This window comes from Lycorma delicatula, chromosome 11 (genome assembly GCF_047948215.1).
Source record: "Lycorma delicatula isolate Av1 chromosome 11, ASM4794821v1, whole genome shotgun sequence".
NCBI classification, from domain to species: domain Eukaryota; kingdom Metazoa; phylum Arthropoda; class Insecta; order Hemiptera; family Fulgoridae; genus Lycorma; species Lycorma delicatula.
Genome location: NC_134465.1, coordinates 72,559,166 through 72,576,225, shown reverse-complemented (window position 1 = coordinate 72,576,225; position 17,060 = coordinate 72,559,166). Strand labels below are relative to the sequence as shown.

At 30.7% G+C, this 17,060-nt stretch overlaps 1 long non-coding RNA gene across 3 annotated transcripts in view; it reads right to left on the bottom strand.

The window, feature by feature from the left end:
- Positions 1-10,151: 10,151 nt before the first annotated feature.
- LOC142332316 (uncharacterized) overlaps positions 10,152-17,060 on the bottom strand; it is a 673,176-nt gene continuing 666,267 nt past the window's right edge. For all 3 annotated transcript variants that reach the window (XR_012758251.1, XR_012758250.1, XR_012758252.1), the window contains one exon: positions 10,152-11,053. This is a non-coding gene — a long non-coding RNA (uncharacterized LOC142332316). The remainder of the gene's footprint in view (positions 11,054-17,060) is intronic.

Sequence of the window (17,060 nt, the reverse complement as noted above, 5' to 3'; positions counted from 1 at the left end):
GAACGAACACATGATGTTCGACTGCCCAGCTCTTGGGGGATCAATACTCAGGCCACCCAGGAACATATAGGTCAAGGGGAAAATTGGCCACTCACAAGTGGTGAGTCAATGTGGCAAGAGCCACATTATCAGACCGTGTGGGAGTTCCTTAATGTGGTTGCTTTGTTCAACCGACATCAGTAATTTTCCTAAGGGAAAATACTCCTACTGCGCTGCTGCAGGAAGCTAACTGAGAGATATGGCAGGCTACCAGCCAGATTAAGGCTCCAAGTGCTTTAATGGTCGACAGGTACTTGCTGACATTTAGCGACCTAGGCGTGGCAGTGAATTGCTATCTTTGATGAGATAAATTTAATTATTGATAGTCATATATGTTTTAGTAGTTGACGGGATGTGCCTACCCATTTTAGTGATATATGACAAGTGGGCGATGGGACACACAAGCAAGTGATGTATGATACCACGCTTATTCCACTCACGCTTTTAGGTTAGCTGTAGGAGCTAGTTAGGATGCTGGTCACTTAACTGTTTTGAGGCTCAGTATTCGTTTCTGACACAGACACCCGGTCTTATGCTTTAGGGCGACCAAATGGGGTGGTGGCAGGGAGAAATGTCAAGCAAACCAAAACCAAAACATCATTATGAGATTAAGAGACAATTTACTGAGTAGCGAAACAGAACTTCACCTATGAACTACAAATGTCAGAAGTGATGGTTCTTGTTTCCTGGGATTAAAGAAGAAGCATTTTGTTGGATTTTCTTTAACAAGGCTCAACAGTTTACAGTGAACATTGGGTTGCATTCTGTTGCATCAATAATAAACACTGAGAATTCATCAGAAAGAAAAGACTTGAAAAAAATCTTCATGACATTAAACTGCATCATGTTAATACTAATACTCACAAGCCTCTAGTCATAAACCAATACTTTGAACAAATGGAATAATCAGTTATTCCCCAGCTCCTATGTAACCCTGATCTTGCTCTATCAGATGAACATCTGATGGTGCAGTGAAATATGCATTACTTATGTGAACTATATTATGTATTTATCATATTAAGACATTTATTTTATTTGTAACTCTATTATATAAAGGTTAAAAATGTTAATGTGCTATAAATAGAAAAAATAAATCTAAGGCGGAATTGTAGAAAAAACCACATCAAAAGGAAGGAAAGCATTATCATACATACAGAGTATCATAATTTGCTATGAGTAGTAGTGATTAAAAAATAAAAATAAATGCTTTATTTGGCCACATATTAAAAAGAGTTTTCTATTTCAAGATGGAGACCAGACAACAGCAGTGATAAAGATACTAAATAATAGTTCCAAAAAAAATCTGAAAAAAAATTTTTGTATTTAGAAAATGACTCATTTTAAATGTTTTCTAAAAATGTTAATCACATTTTACTAAGATGATCTATGGTAAAATATAATTATGTAATGGATGAGATGCTGGCGTAACTTTAACCTAAGTAATGCATAGCATTTTAACATCAAACAGTACGATATATAGGCCAAAATTATGAAATGTCATTTATACTTTATCAAAAAGTATGTTTAATATGATTCATTTTTAAAATGCTTAGAAATATCCTTCCAGAAAATCTTAGAAACTATGATACAGTTTCTTCCTCAGAGTTACTGGAGAAAATGATGTAATTAACGGCAGTTATTCCAATTATCTGGTTTACCACTAGGTTCACTATCATAGGTTTTCTACCACTGTAAAATGAATGTCATTAAAAATAGTGTCATTTGCAACAATAATATAAAAAAGAACTTATCATACTTCTGAAAAGATCTTCAGAAGCATATTTCCAAGTGCATTAAACTGAATATTAATCTTATTCAATTATTATATTTTTACAACAGCAAAGTATTTACACATAAGTAACATATATTAATGGATGAATAGGAACAGAAATAGGAGGGCTGGCTTTACTGAGTAAGTAGCTCAGCCACTTTATTTATTTATGTTTGTTTATTTATTTGTGCAATACCAGACAAGAAAGATATGTTTTCTGACAGCTCCACAGGACGCATAGGGTCATCACACTGCCAAGTCATAAAAAGAAGTGGAAACCCTGTCAGCTATAAGAATGCCATACGATATCAAACAAGCACTATAAATGGAATCATGTTGGCTAATCCAACTCTCACGGTACTTGCTCAGGGAATAAATAATAAAAAACAAAGAAAGAAGAGGGAAGAGTAAGGGGATAATCAAACAAAAGAGAAATTACCTCTCTCTTTAATCAAATTTGAGTGTGTTAATTTATAGTTTTGCCTTACACATATTTACAGTTGTAAGTAATATAAGTAACATTCTTTACATGTTTTTTAATGACATCCAAGAAGTTATAGCAATTACAAATGATGTAGAATAATCTAATTCCATGCTGCAGAAATTTACAGTTTTATTAATTATTATTTTTGAATTAATATATGTTTATTTAAAATGATTAAAACCTGCAAACAACTCACGTTCAAATTAATGAAACTCATTCTTTTAAAACCTTTCCAAAGCTGTTCAGTAGAATCTTTTTCAGGATTTCTCTTACCACAGTGCTAACAGGAATTCAATTGAGTAAGGTGCTGATATAAAATGTTAGACACGATGAAACATCATAATACCAGGTGATTCAAAAAGGACTTCACAATTTTAAACATATAAAAAAATTTATTTAGATAACTTACAGATTTAGTTAAGGTATCGTTTCATAGTAAAATACATCAAGTTTTGATTCACCTGTCGAACTCAACCACCAGCAGTGTCACCAATATTTTTATAACTGGATATATCTTCTGGTGCGGAATGTGCATGCTGTGTGTTTTGATTTCACAATTTGCAGTCAGCAACTGCAGCACAACATAATTTTCATAGAGGGTACGCACAGCAGGGAGCCTCCTAGTAGGCATACAATTTACACTTGGCACCAAACCTTCATTGGGACACAAAATCACCAGTACACCCACATGCCCTCCATGAAGCTGCTGTGGAACAATTCAGAAAACACTTTGCACATAGTCTGAAGAAATCAACCCTATGTGCATCACATGAGACTGACATTCGACAAATGACTGTTTGGCGCGTATTATGTAAACGACTACACTTGAAATCATACAAACTAACCATAGTTCAAAACATTACAGATGACTACAAAGTTGCTCAGCTGCAGATTTTTGTGGAAATGATGTATGGAATTGCAGATAACGATACATTTTTAGTGATAAGTCAATGTTTCACATCAGTGACAAGGTGAACACCCATAAATGCTGATTATGGAGTAGTGAAAACCCTCATGAAACTTGGTAGCACATTTGTGATAGCCCTAAGGTCAATGGTTTTTGTGGCCTAAGCAAACAAACACTGTATAGCCTGTTCTTCTTCCAGGAGGCAACCATAAATGGTATTGTGTATCTGGACATGCTTCAACATTTTTTTTAGTTAACAATGATAATCAAGATGGATGCCATTACTATCAGCAACAAGGCACCATCTCATTACCAGCTAGAAGTCCGAGATTTTCTTGATGCTCAGTTACCAAGTCAGTAGATTGGTCGTAAAGGTCCAGTTCTATGGCTTGCTCCCCATTTTTGACCCCACTAGAGTTTTTCTTGTGGAGTTTCATTAAAGATCAGGTTTATGTACCACCTTTGCCTGCTAGTCTTGCTGAGCTAAGACCTTAAATTAACCAAATTAATGCCACAGTTGCTGAGGTAACACCCGGCTTGCTGGCTACAGTCTGGAATGAAATCAACTTCAGGTGGGATGTATGTCGATTACAAATAAAAGCCATATCGATCCAAAGTGAATGTTGGATGACAAACTTGATGTGTTTTCTATAAAATGAGACCTCAACTAAATCTGTAAGTTACCTAAATAAATTTTTATATGTTTTAAAGTTGTGAAGTCCTTTCTGAATCACCTGGTATATAATGTTATAATAAATGTAGGTAAGGAAAAAGTACTGGAAATGTTGAGAAACCAAGAGCAGATCAGAAAGTTAGAACATTAATTACAGTTGAACCTGAATCAGAAAGTATCTATGAAAATAAAGGATGTTCAGTTTGATTCATTTGACTTTAATTATTGAATTATTTTTAAAAAACTAAATTCTGAAGCATATAAATGATGAAGGAATGGTGATTGTTAATAAATGTGTTCTTTATTGTGTTATTCTTTAATGGGCTTAAAATTTTACTGAATAACATAGAGTAGAGAGGAGTAACCAGATTCTCCACCTGAGAATTGTGTAACAAATATTTTTCAAGTCTGTAATAGAGCTATAGTAATTAATAATGTAGGAAAACAGGAAGAATAATTAATCTTTCATATTTGATAATAAATAAATAAATCTTTATTCTGGTCAGTACATAAAAATACATTATGTATCATTTCAAAATGAGGTAGATTATAATAAAAACTGATCATAAGATAAAATATTGTAATCCATATTAATTATTTAAATACAAACATCTGAAATAATATTTTAAGGCAATACATTAAATGTAAAAAATAATACATAATAAATCAATTCAGATGACACTACCAAAAATTTTTTGAGCACATTTATGCACATGTTGAACACAATCCAGATTGTTGCTGATGAAAAAAAAAGTGGTTTTTGTTTTACTTTCCTGCCTAGTGATATAGCAGAGCTATAGCTTTAGAAGGGAAGTATTATAATTGGTCCAATTTCGGCATATGCAGTTTTCACTGGATTTTCACATTTTGATACCTAAGGAATCTGAAAAACCAAAAACTGGATGGAAATTTTCTGGAAGTTGGTATGTACATGTGTATGTTTGGTGTCGTCCTCTAAATCACCTTTTATCTCCAGAACTACTGGACTAATCTTCAGAACTACTGATCATACTTGGTCAGATTACTTCTATGTATTGGTTTCTGTATTAGTAGCAATTACTTCTATTTATGCATGATGACAATAAATTTTCAACTTAAAAGGTCAAGTTGGTGAGGCTGTAGAGCAAGATGATTTTGCCTAAATAAGGTCTTATCTTTATTAGGCACGTTTGTTTACAATTAAAAAAAAAAACCTCTAAACAAATTTGTAAAATTGCACGCATATCCCAAAAAATACTCTAAATAAACTAGTGGCTAAGTGGGTGTACTGCATCAATAGTAGCCCCTCTCAACACATTAGTAAAGCTCTGATGTACAACTGTTGTAGTCAACTGCTATGTTGTGATGTAACAGGTGAGAAGTAGAATTAAATAAATGAATAATATTCAATGAGTAAGAAAGTATTTAAAATGGTAATAACCACCACACCTGTGTGAATGAAATTTGGTATGCGCATGCACTAGTTATAATCATTGAATTTAGTAAACTCTGCAGAGCTTTTTGAGCTCCTTGTATTCTGATGTGAAGCTCTTCATTTCTACCTTTTCTCAACAATATTACGTCATTAGCTTCATCTGATGTAACTGCCGATTTCATTGTCTTCAGCAAATCTGCATAAGACAATGAAAATCTGTGCAAGACTGTTGCTTTAACGATCACAGTTCTACTTTCTTCAGCAGGTGGTATTGCTTTCTCCTTTGTAGGTTCTATTTTATTTCTCAAAATATAAGACGTCTTCTTGATGGTTTTTCAGAATAAGCGAGGTTCAGTGGGAAGAGGAAAACAACTTTGGTCAGGTGATTTCAGAATAATTAATTCAGCTTAAAATAAAGAGCAGGCAGGAGTAGGTTTTGTAATGAACAAGAAGATAGGGAAGAGAGTAGAGTATTTCAAAATGCATAGCGATAAAATCATTGTATTAAGGATAAAATCAAAACCTAAACCGTCAACGATTGTTAACGTCTATATGCCTACAAGTGCCCATGATGATGAGGTAGAGTGTGTATACGAAGAAATTGATGAAGCAATTAAACACATAAAAGGAGATGAAAATTTAATAATAGTTGGAGATTGGTATGCAAGGATTGAAAAAGGCAAGGAAGAAAATATAGTGGGTGAATACGGGCTGGGCAAAGAGTTATAGAGTTTTGCCCGAACTATAATTTAGTAATTGCCAACACCCAGTTAAAAAATCATAATAGAGAATACAGCCATGGAAAAAGTCAGGTGATACTACAAGATATCAGATTATATCATGGTTAAAAAAAGATTTAGAAATCAACTTGACTTCAAAGCTTACCCTGGAGCAGACATTAATAGCGACCATAATTTAGTGATAATGAAATGTAGATTGGGATTTAAAAACCTAAGAAAAGGAGTCAGATGAATCGGTGGAATTTAGAGAAGCTTGAGGAAGAGGAGGTAAGAAGATTTTTGAGGAGGGCGTCGCAAGAGGTCTGAGTAAAAGAGATAAGGTAGAAAATGTAGAAAAAGAATGGGAGAATGTTAAAAAGGAAATTCTTAAATCAGCAGAAGCAAACTCAGGCAAAACAAAAAGAACTGGTAGAAAGCCTTGTGTTTCAGATGATATATTGCAGCTGATGGATGAACGTAGAAAATATAAGAATGCTAGTGATGAAGAAAGTAAAAGGAACTATTAACAATTAAGAAATACTATAAACAGAAAGTGCAAACTAGCGAAAGAAGAGTGGATTAAAGAAAAGTGTTCAGAAGTGGAAAGAGAAATGAACATTGGTAAAATAGACGGAGCATACAGGAAAATTTTGTGGTACATAAATTAAAATCCAATAATGTGTTAAACAAAGATGGTACACTGAATTATAATATGAAAGGTAAAGTCGATAGGTGGGTGGAATATATTGAAGAGTTATACGGAGGAATTGAATTAGAAAATGGTCTTATAGAGGAAGTTGAAGAGAATGAAATGGGAGAAACAATACTAAGATCTGAATTTAAGAGAGCATTAAAAGACTTGAACGGAAGAAAGGCTACTGGAATAGACGGAATACCTGTAGAATTACTGCACAGTGCAGGTGAGGAAGCGATTGAAAGATTATACAAACTGGTGTGTAATATTTATGAAAAAGGGAAATTTCCGTCAGACTTCAAAAAAATGTTATAGTCATGATATCAAAGAAAGCAGGAGCAGATAAATGTGAAGAATACAGAACAATTAGTTTAACTAGTCATGCATCAAAAATCTTAACTAGAATTCTATACAGAAGAATTGAGAGGAGAGTGGAAGAAGTGTTAGGAGAAGACCAATTTGGTTTCAGGAAAAGTATAGGGACAAGGGAAGCAATTTTAGGCCTCAGATTAATAGTACAAAGAAGATTAAAGAAAAACAAACAAACATACTTGGCATTTACAGACTTGAAAAAGCATTCGATAATGTAGACTGGAATAAAATGTTCAGCATTTAAAAAAAAATTTGGGTTCAAATACAAAGATAGAAGAACAATTACTAACATTTACAGGAACCAAACAGCAAGAGTAATAATTCAAGAACATAAAGAAGCCAAAATAAGAAAGGGAGTATGACAAGGCATTCCCTATCACCATTACTTATTAATCTTTGCATGTAAATGTAAAGGTTAATATTAAATGTATATGTATATATATATATCTTGGTTAAGTAATTAAGTATGTATACTAAATCTGAAAGTTTAAAATGCAGTTTATAAAGTTTGAATTTCAAATTAACTTAGTTTTAAAGTTTGTTTTTAGTAGTTTTATAACTGGTAAAAACCTTTTTAACTAACAAAATCCAACGTTTTTATATTAAATGTTATTTATACACTATATACTTTTAACTTATATTACCTTAAGAAGAGAAAAGACATAAAAAAATAGATTACTATTATGTTTCACATATATAATTTTATTTATTTTTTGGTTTATTTAAATTTGGTTAATTGCCTCCAATGTTGGAGAATAACATATATATATATATATAATTTGTATATTAACATTAATTAAACCAGTTAAAACATTATACCAGTTGTATTTAAATAAATTTTTTTTTTAGAAATTTTTGACAGTCTCAAAATGTGTTCCGGTTTTTGTTTCTTCATCAGTGATTATTTCTTTCATATCTTTTCCCATATCATCGATCCTTTTGTTATTTTAGGTTTTGATGTGTATGAGGATAAGTTTTGAGTCTTATGTCATTAATACAAGAAATGTGATCATAGAATTGGATGAGTTGATATGCGAATTCCAGGTTGCGTACTCGTTTGTTCATTGCTTTTTTTCAGAGATGTTGAGCATGATGGTTTCCCCAGATACTTGAATCTGCTGATTACGAATTATAATCTAATGATTTCCTTTATAAACCTTTGGAAGAAAAAAAAATTATGGAATAAATAAATTGTAACTGTATAAAAATAAAATATATATATATCAAAGACGAAATTATAAAAAGTCTTCCAATTGGAGTACATTCAATAATGTATCTTACCTTACACTTATATAAAAGCGCTTTCAAGGGTTACCCTCATCATCAGTTAATAAAACATTCTTTAACTTAAAATTGAAAACATATAAAAAGATTAAATAATTTTAAAAAAATATATATATATTGAAAAAATGTTTAATCTTTTTTACACTGAAAGTTTCTAAATAAAGACATTTTCAAATGTAATTTATATTAATAAAATTTATCAAAATTGTATATTACATGAAATTTTTTATGAAAAAGAGTTTCATTTGTTACGATAAAGAAATGGTGTATGAAATGTTTCTCATATCAATAATTGCATTTAATTTATAAAATTATATTACTTGCTGAAACTGAGAAATTTTTTTTGTAAAAACTTCAGTTTATTTTTATAAAATAGTAGTTATGTCACAGATTTGTTTCCTGAATAATATTTGGAAATATGGTTATATAAGATTTTTTCAGTACTAAAATGTAGTTCAGCCTCAGTAATACTCATCATTGTTAGCGGCAATGTCATAAAACTTTGTTAGAAAACCCATCTACTATGGAGTTTGAGTATCCAGTATATTAAATTTGATTTGTGTTCTGTTTCTTGGACTAATATATTATTTCTTTTGAATTTATTATATTTTTAAATTTATGTCATTTAAATTAGTTTAATTCACGATTTTTATCTGCATGTGTAAAATTTACATGTCATTTTATTACGTCCAGTTTTCATGAGGTTACTTGCAAATGATAATTAATTCTGAAATTTAGTGTATGTCCTTGAATATTATGATTTCACTGAATGTTCAATTTTGTAAAAGAATGAAAGTGAAAAGTGGCAGTTTAAGAATAAAATCGAGCAGAAGCTATTGACTTTGTATGGACATTTAATGAGGATGAGTAAGAACTATTTGCTTAAGAAAGTTTTTGAATGACAACCTGCAGAAAGAAGATGTTGAGATCATTCAAGAATTGTAATGGAAGATAAGTGTGAAAAATTACATGTAATACTGTAAACCCATACTATATGTATTTAATTTATATGAGAAAATTCTCATAATCTTTTTGCTATTGTGGCGTATGTTCCATTTTTCGGATAGATTATTCCCTTCAGTTATGTTAAAAAATAGTTCTGTAAATTTCTTGGCAGACCAACAAGACTACAACTAAAAACAATTGTAGATTGTTCAAGATAGAGAATTCTATGTTACAGCATAGATAAACAGTTTTTTAAATATTAAAATAATGTAAAATATTTTCTTATATTGTAATGTATTAAATTAAGCCTTACTGAATTAAAAAGAATAAAACTAAGAATTTGTCTTACCTATATACTGATAATGTACTATCGGTAGAAACATCCACATCTTCAGCTCATTCACTGGTTTTCACATATTTTCAAAATTACCGGCAGAAGGCGAACAGTTAAAAGAAATTTTAAAAATTCGAAATCTGTGGACTACAGATAAAAATTTTTTCCATTAAGGAATTTATTGATAAATAATCCAGGAACAACACAACTCCGCCACATTTATCCGTGTCAAAAGAAAAACATTATTCAAAATAAAATTAATAACTTAAGAGAAATTAAAAATCAATATGCCATTTATTAACTAAAATCTTATTGAAAATGTCTGGACAGATAAATAGAATAATTTTATCATATCAGTACTATGATAAATATTTCAACAGAATAATTGTTACTCTTATTTGTATTTATGAACATAAAAACTACATACCTGTATAAAGAGAATGACATTAATACATAATGTTAAATATCTTAGAAATAAAATCTGTAAACTAAGACAAGAAAGCGCTTACATTATTTTTTTTCTTTTCTAATTCTCATTTGTCATGAAAGTAATCTTCATAATTTCTCACATCTTCTAACTTCATCTTTTTAGTCAGCTGCATTTAATTAAATATAGAGTTTCTTCATTTGTGTTTCACCTGAAAATGTAAAAAACCTATTCAGATAAACATGCGCTATTTTGTGAATAGTAAACGGAAATTTTCTTCCCCTCATTAACCTACGCCACTCACCAAGTCTCAAAAGAGTCTCCCTGGACGAGCCAGGGGATTGTACACGAACAACAAGGGAGGATGATGCCCTAACCATAAATGTTACCTTAACCCTAACCTGTTACCCCCAATCATCCAATAATCCAATCAATCCTATCGGATATACCATCGGATATACCAAGCTGCTTTTAAAACCTCCTGAAGTTAGAAACACACGTATAGGAATAGCGCAACCTACTCTTGTTTTTTTTTCCAGATCAGCGCTGGGAGCTGTATTGCTATTCCTAAGGGCTCAGAGACCAGTCATAGGAATCATCCAACAGGCTTTTTTTCCAGATTAGACTTGATGGACAGCCTGTATTCCTGACTATTCCTACGGGCATGTGTGGTTAACCCTATCCCCCAACTAAGCTAGGTAGCAATTACATTTCCATAAACTTTATTGGTTATGTACTATATGAAATTGCTACCTATAATTTTGACCTGCACAATTGCATCTAATAATCCCATCCCCTATATTCTCTACTAATCCTATACCCTATACCCTATACCCTCTAAAATATCTAGCCCCTTTCTAAATGTTTAAATGCCCACTATTCACTGTCGTAAACATCTCTTCTATTCTATGTTTCTATTTCTCTTTCTTCATTCACTCGTTCCGTTTTTCTTGTTTTCTTCTGTTTTGTTCTTCCAATTCTGTTTTGCATCTGCAACATAAAATTAATATCCAGATGTAAGTTTCATATTTATTACTACTTACAAGGATACAATTTAGTAAAAAAATGGTGTGTGTATAAGCTATTGTGTATCCTGTATATAAAGCAGAATTACATGCAAATGTAATGACATAATATTGTATATAACAGTTTACATAATATAGTGTTATTCTAACAACACTGTAAATTGCAGGTAATAAAATTAATGCTTTTGTTTGAATTACAAATATGCAATAATAAATCTTAATAATTATAATTTATAGTTTTGCAAATTTTATTAGCCAAATTACTGAAATATATTACTTTACTGATTTTTTTTTTAACAAACAGAATATTTAGATTGGAAATAATACATCTGATGTCAATTACACAAACAACTTCTAATTATTATATCGGTGTTATTTTAGACCACTTTTAATTCTTCATTGAATCTTTGAACTTACAAATTTTCTAAAGTTGAGTAATTTTATTGTTAAGGACCTCATTAATGCACGAATGAATTTTAACTTTTTTATTTATTTATCCTAATTTTTTTGTCTTCAAAAGTCTGTCTGTCTTCAGAAAAAAGAACACTTTTGAAGACAAAAAAATTAGGATAAATAAATAAAAAAGTTAATTTTCTGAACTTTGTTTATTTTGAGTTTATTGTTATTTAATGTATAAAGTTATTAATTTTTAAAGTAGGATAATGTCTGAAGATCCATAAAAGTTCTAAAATATAAAGAGTGTCGTCATTGGTTTCCCTTATTTTTACTGCGTAAAACAAAAAAGTACCGGATAAAAATTGTATTGCAATAACTTCAGCTGAAACTCCAGTGAATAACAATATGCTTTCACTAATAAAATCAAACCGTGCCTAACTAAAAATATTTTTGTATTTTATTATAACATTTCACGTGTTTATATTTAATTAATTAATATGGTATTTAAATACAACTGATTTGATCTATAAAATGTATTTTTATGTTCTGATCGGTTTAAAAGTTTATTTATTTGAATTAAAATCTTCTGTTACATTTTAATTCAATTCAGTTCACAAAAATAAAAAATTTAGACATATATTTACATTATAATTTTTTTTTCGTTTTCACGCATAGTTTATAAATTCAATAATACATCATTTTAGTATTATACTTAGATAAGCACTTATTGCTTATTTTAAAAAAATCATTGCTGGTTGTAGGTTATACAACTTAGCCTTTTATTGGGATAACTTAGCCTTTTAATTGTATAGTATGTGGTAATCATGTTCAATTTTTTTCATATATATAAATGAAAAAAATTTCATATATATATATATATATATATATATATATATAAAACGTATACATATATATAAGTAGCTTTTGTTTTAAAAATATTGTTTAACAAATATCTTGCAGTTTTAATCAAAACGTTAAACAATACATACATATATAGTAAAGTTTTTCAGTGTTAATTAGTTTTTCACTATAAAGTTTTAAAGTTATACAAAAATAAATGAGATGAGATATTTGTCTTTACTTACATTACTATCAAAGAACAGATGAAAAAGTCTTGTAAAATACAGAAAAAATATAAAACTTTTATAACTTACCATATGTTGAATGTTTTTAAGAGTAACATATATTTTTATTCTCTATTCTTATTAATACAGACTAAAAATAATATCTATTTATCTGCCCAGTTTCTCTTCAATAAGATATAATACTGAAATTTTCCTTATGGATATTAATTGTAATTTTAGTTCAGAAAATTTCTCTTTTATTCTTGACAATTTCCCCTTACTCCTTTTTCTTTACAACTGCCTTTCTGATTTTTTTCGATTTTAATCATTATAGTAGAAATTCAAATTGTAGTTAGTTCACTAACATTAATTTTCATCAATTATGGTAAGCATTTTTTGACTATCTTTATGTAAATGAAAAACAAGTTTAAATGAATTAAAATTATTTAAATAAAATGAGAATCAGTTGTTTGGTTACTAGGATACCGATTTCAAAATAAAAATTACGATGCATTCAGCTATTATTAAAAAAACTATGCCAAACAACATTTTGTAAAGATTAAATTTCAGTAAATTACAAGTTGAATAAAATATAATTTCCAACCTCCCTGATGGAGTGATAGTATCTTTCTTTAAAAAAATTCATCTGGAAGGTCCCAGGTTTGAATCCCAGTCAGGTAATGCATTCTTTCACGTCCTATAAAAGTTCCGTCTCATATTCCCCCACACAAGCTCCAAACCAGGTTGATGATTAATTTATCATAATAAATCTATAAAATAATCATCAATCTCCCACCCCTAAAAAAGCAAGATTTATAACTTACATTATTATTGATTACTGATTCTAAGAGATTTATCAGAATAATTTGCATTTATTGCTGATAATTGGAGATAGGATTATATGCATTTGCATATTAAGCCCATTCTCACCGGTTATTGCACTAGGTGCAATTAAAATCTAGTGATGATGCGTATTTTCGCTATATTTACAATATTTTCCGGTAGGATAGCTAGTTAATAAATGAAATCTTACGTTGTAGCCGGCCAAACCTATTAGCCGCACGGCTCTTAGAGCGCACGTCTATGCTCTCCAGCCGCGCGTCTATGGTTTTGGTAGGATAATATTATTATATGCCTAAATAAAACACAGAATCACGCGAAACAAAGACGGACGATACCGTTCTGCGTCGCGCACGTCTACTGCAGCACTCCTCCCACTAGGCAATTAAATTACGGAAGATATTGTTGACGCGCTTATCGCTTTAGTTTAGTTTTTTATTTATTTCAGCAAAGTTTAATATGTACCATTCCTCCCAAAAAAAAACAAAAAAACAAAAAGGCCTCTAAGTAGATAGTTGACTATCCTGGAACATTTACATACGACGGAAATTTATTATATTGTCGAGTTTGCGAGAGAAATATGTCGTATACAAAAAAGTTTTAAATAGACCAGCACGTGAAGACAAGTCTTCATATCGCAGGATTGTAAAAGAAAGGCCCACGAGAACAACTTATAATAGCGACAATTAGCGGTGATTTCACTTCAAAAGGTAAACAAAATAACTATTTTAGCGTAGATTTACGTGAAACATTGGTTACAAGTAATATTCCTCTTCCCGAACTTACAAATTCTACCTTCAAAGATTTTCTGCGAAAATATTGCTTGAATCAAAATACACCAGATGAATCAATATTGCGTAAATATTACATACCGACGATTTACCTACAAGTTATGGAAGAAATAAGCAATGAACTCGAGGATAGCATTATTTGAATTTCAGCCGACGAAACTACCGAGAGTTGTGGTTGTTACATTGCGAATTTAATTGTCGGTATATTAAAACTAGAGCCTTCTTCTTCCTACGTCCGGGCCTACAAAGAGGTAAAACAGATTTTTGAGGAGATCTGAGTTAAAAAGCTAAGGTAGAAAATATTGAAGAAGAATGGGAGAATGTTAAAAAGGAAATTCATAAATCAGCAGAACCAAACTTAGGCAGAACAAAGAGAACTGGTAGAAAACCTTGGATATCAGAGGATATATTGCAACTGATGGATGAACATAAAAAATATAAGAATGCTAGTGATGAAGAAAGTAAAAGGAACTATCGATAATTAAGAAATACTATAAACAGGAAGTGCAAACTAGCGAAAGAGGAGTGGATTAAAGAAAAGTATTCAGAAGTGGGAAGAGAAATGATCATTGCTAAAGTAAACAGAACATACAGGAAAGTTAAGGAAAATTTTGTGGTACATAAATTAAAATCTTATAATGTGTTAAACAAAGATGGTACACTGATTTATAATATGAAAGGAAAGGTCGATAGGTGGGTGGAAAATATTGAAGAGTTATATGGAGGAAATGAATTAGAAAATGGTGTTATAGAGGAAGAAGAGGAATTCGAAGAGGATGAAAAGGAAGAAATGATACTAGATGCTGAATTTAAGTGAGCATTAAAAGATTTGAGTGGCAGAAAGGCTCCTGGAATAGACAGAATATCTGCAGAATTGCTGTGCAGTGCTGGTGAGGAAGCGATAGATAGGTTATACAAACTGGTGTGTAATATTTACGAAAAAGGGGAAGTTCCATCAATCTTCATAAAGAGTGTTATTATCATGATACTAAAGAAAGCAGGAGCAGATAAATGTGAAAAATATAGAACAATTAGCTTAACTATAAATGCATCAAAAATCTTAACTAGAATTCTGTACAGAAGAATTGAGAAGAGAGTGGAAGAAGTGTTAAGAAAAAACCAATTTGGTTGCAGGAAAAGTATAGGGACAAGGGAAGCAATTTTAGCGCTCAGATTAATAGTACAAAGAAGATTAAAGAAAAACAAACAAACATACTTGGCATTTACAAACTTGAAAAGGCATTCGATAATGTAGACTGGAATAAAATTATCAACATATTAAAAAAAATAGGAATTACAGAGATAGAAGACCAATCGCTAACATTTACAGGAACCAAACAGCAACAGTAATAATTGAAGAACATAAGAGAAAAGCTGTAATAAAAAAGGGAGTCTGACAAGAACGTTCCCTATCACCGTTACTTATTAATATTTACATAGAACTAGCAGTTAATGATATTTAAGAACACCTTAGATCTGGAGTAACAGTACAAGGAGAAAAGATAAAGATGCTATGATTTGCTGATGATATAGTAATTCTAACTAAGAGTAGAAAAGCTTTTGAAGAAACAATGAATGGCATGGATGAAGTCTTATGCAGGAACTACCACATTAAAATAAACAAGAACAAAATAAAAGTAATGAAATGTAGTAGAAATAATGAAGATGGACCACTGAATGTAAAAATAGGAAGAAAAAAGATTATGGAGGTAGAAGAATTTTGTTATTTTGGAAAAGTAGAATTACTAAAGATGGACGAAGCAGTAGCAATATAAAATACCGAATAGCACAGGTGAAGCGAGCCTTCAGCCAGAAATATAATTTGTTTACATCAAAAATTAATTTAAATGTCAGGAAAACATTTTTGAAAGTATATGTTTGAAGCGTATCTTTATATGGAAGTCAAACTTGGACGATCGATGTACCTGAGAAGAAAAGATTAGAAGCTTTGTTAGAAAGATTAGGAGAAAAGATAGAAGCTAGAGCTGTATTGCTATAAGAGAATTTTAAAAACCAGATGGGTGTATAAAGTGACAAATGAAAAGGTGTTGGGACAAATTGATGAAAAAACGTATTTGGAAAATTATAGATAAAAGAAGAGACAGATTTATAGGCCATATATTAAGGCATCTTGGAACTATCGCTTTAATATTGGAGGAACAGGTAGAAGGAAAAAATTGTGCAAGCGGGCGACGTTTGGAATATGTAAAACAAATTATTTATGGCTGTAGGATGTAAGGGTTATACTGAAATGAAACGACTGGTAAAATTGATTCTGAGAGGGAATCTTGGAGAGCAGCATCAAACCAGTCAAACGACTGAAGACAAAAAAAAAATTGTAAACAGAATAATATTGTTTCTGAAAAAGAAAATCTTTTCATTGCATTTTAAATAAATTGAAGAGAAAATTTTCCAAATGGTTTGGCTATTTATTAAAAATGGACACAATAGTATAATAAGGCTCTTTCTTGTAAGCTGAAGTACTGTGTTGTGTTAAATGAAAACAGTTCGTTATTTGGTTTGGTAAAAGTGGATATTATTATTTTTTACGAATAAGTGAACATCCTTTTTTTAGCAAAGCTTGCACATTCATAAATATAAATACAAGGATAAGGTAATCTAATTTTCTGCTATAGAATATATGATACATACTTAGGGTGACAATTAATGATATGACAGCCCATTTTTAGGTAGATTTTATAGAAAGCTACCAGTTGTAATGGGTACCATGATTCAACATCTGGAAAATTTTGACATATCTTCGTGTTTCACATGGCCGAGACCCCAAAACCACCGTCAGCTCAAAAGTTTATATATATATATTTCACTTTCTTGTAGACACGATAACTGCTGTAATTTTGTGCCAATCACTTTCAAATTG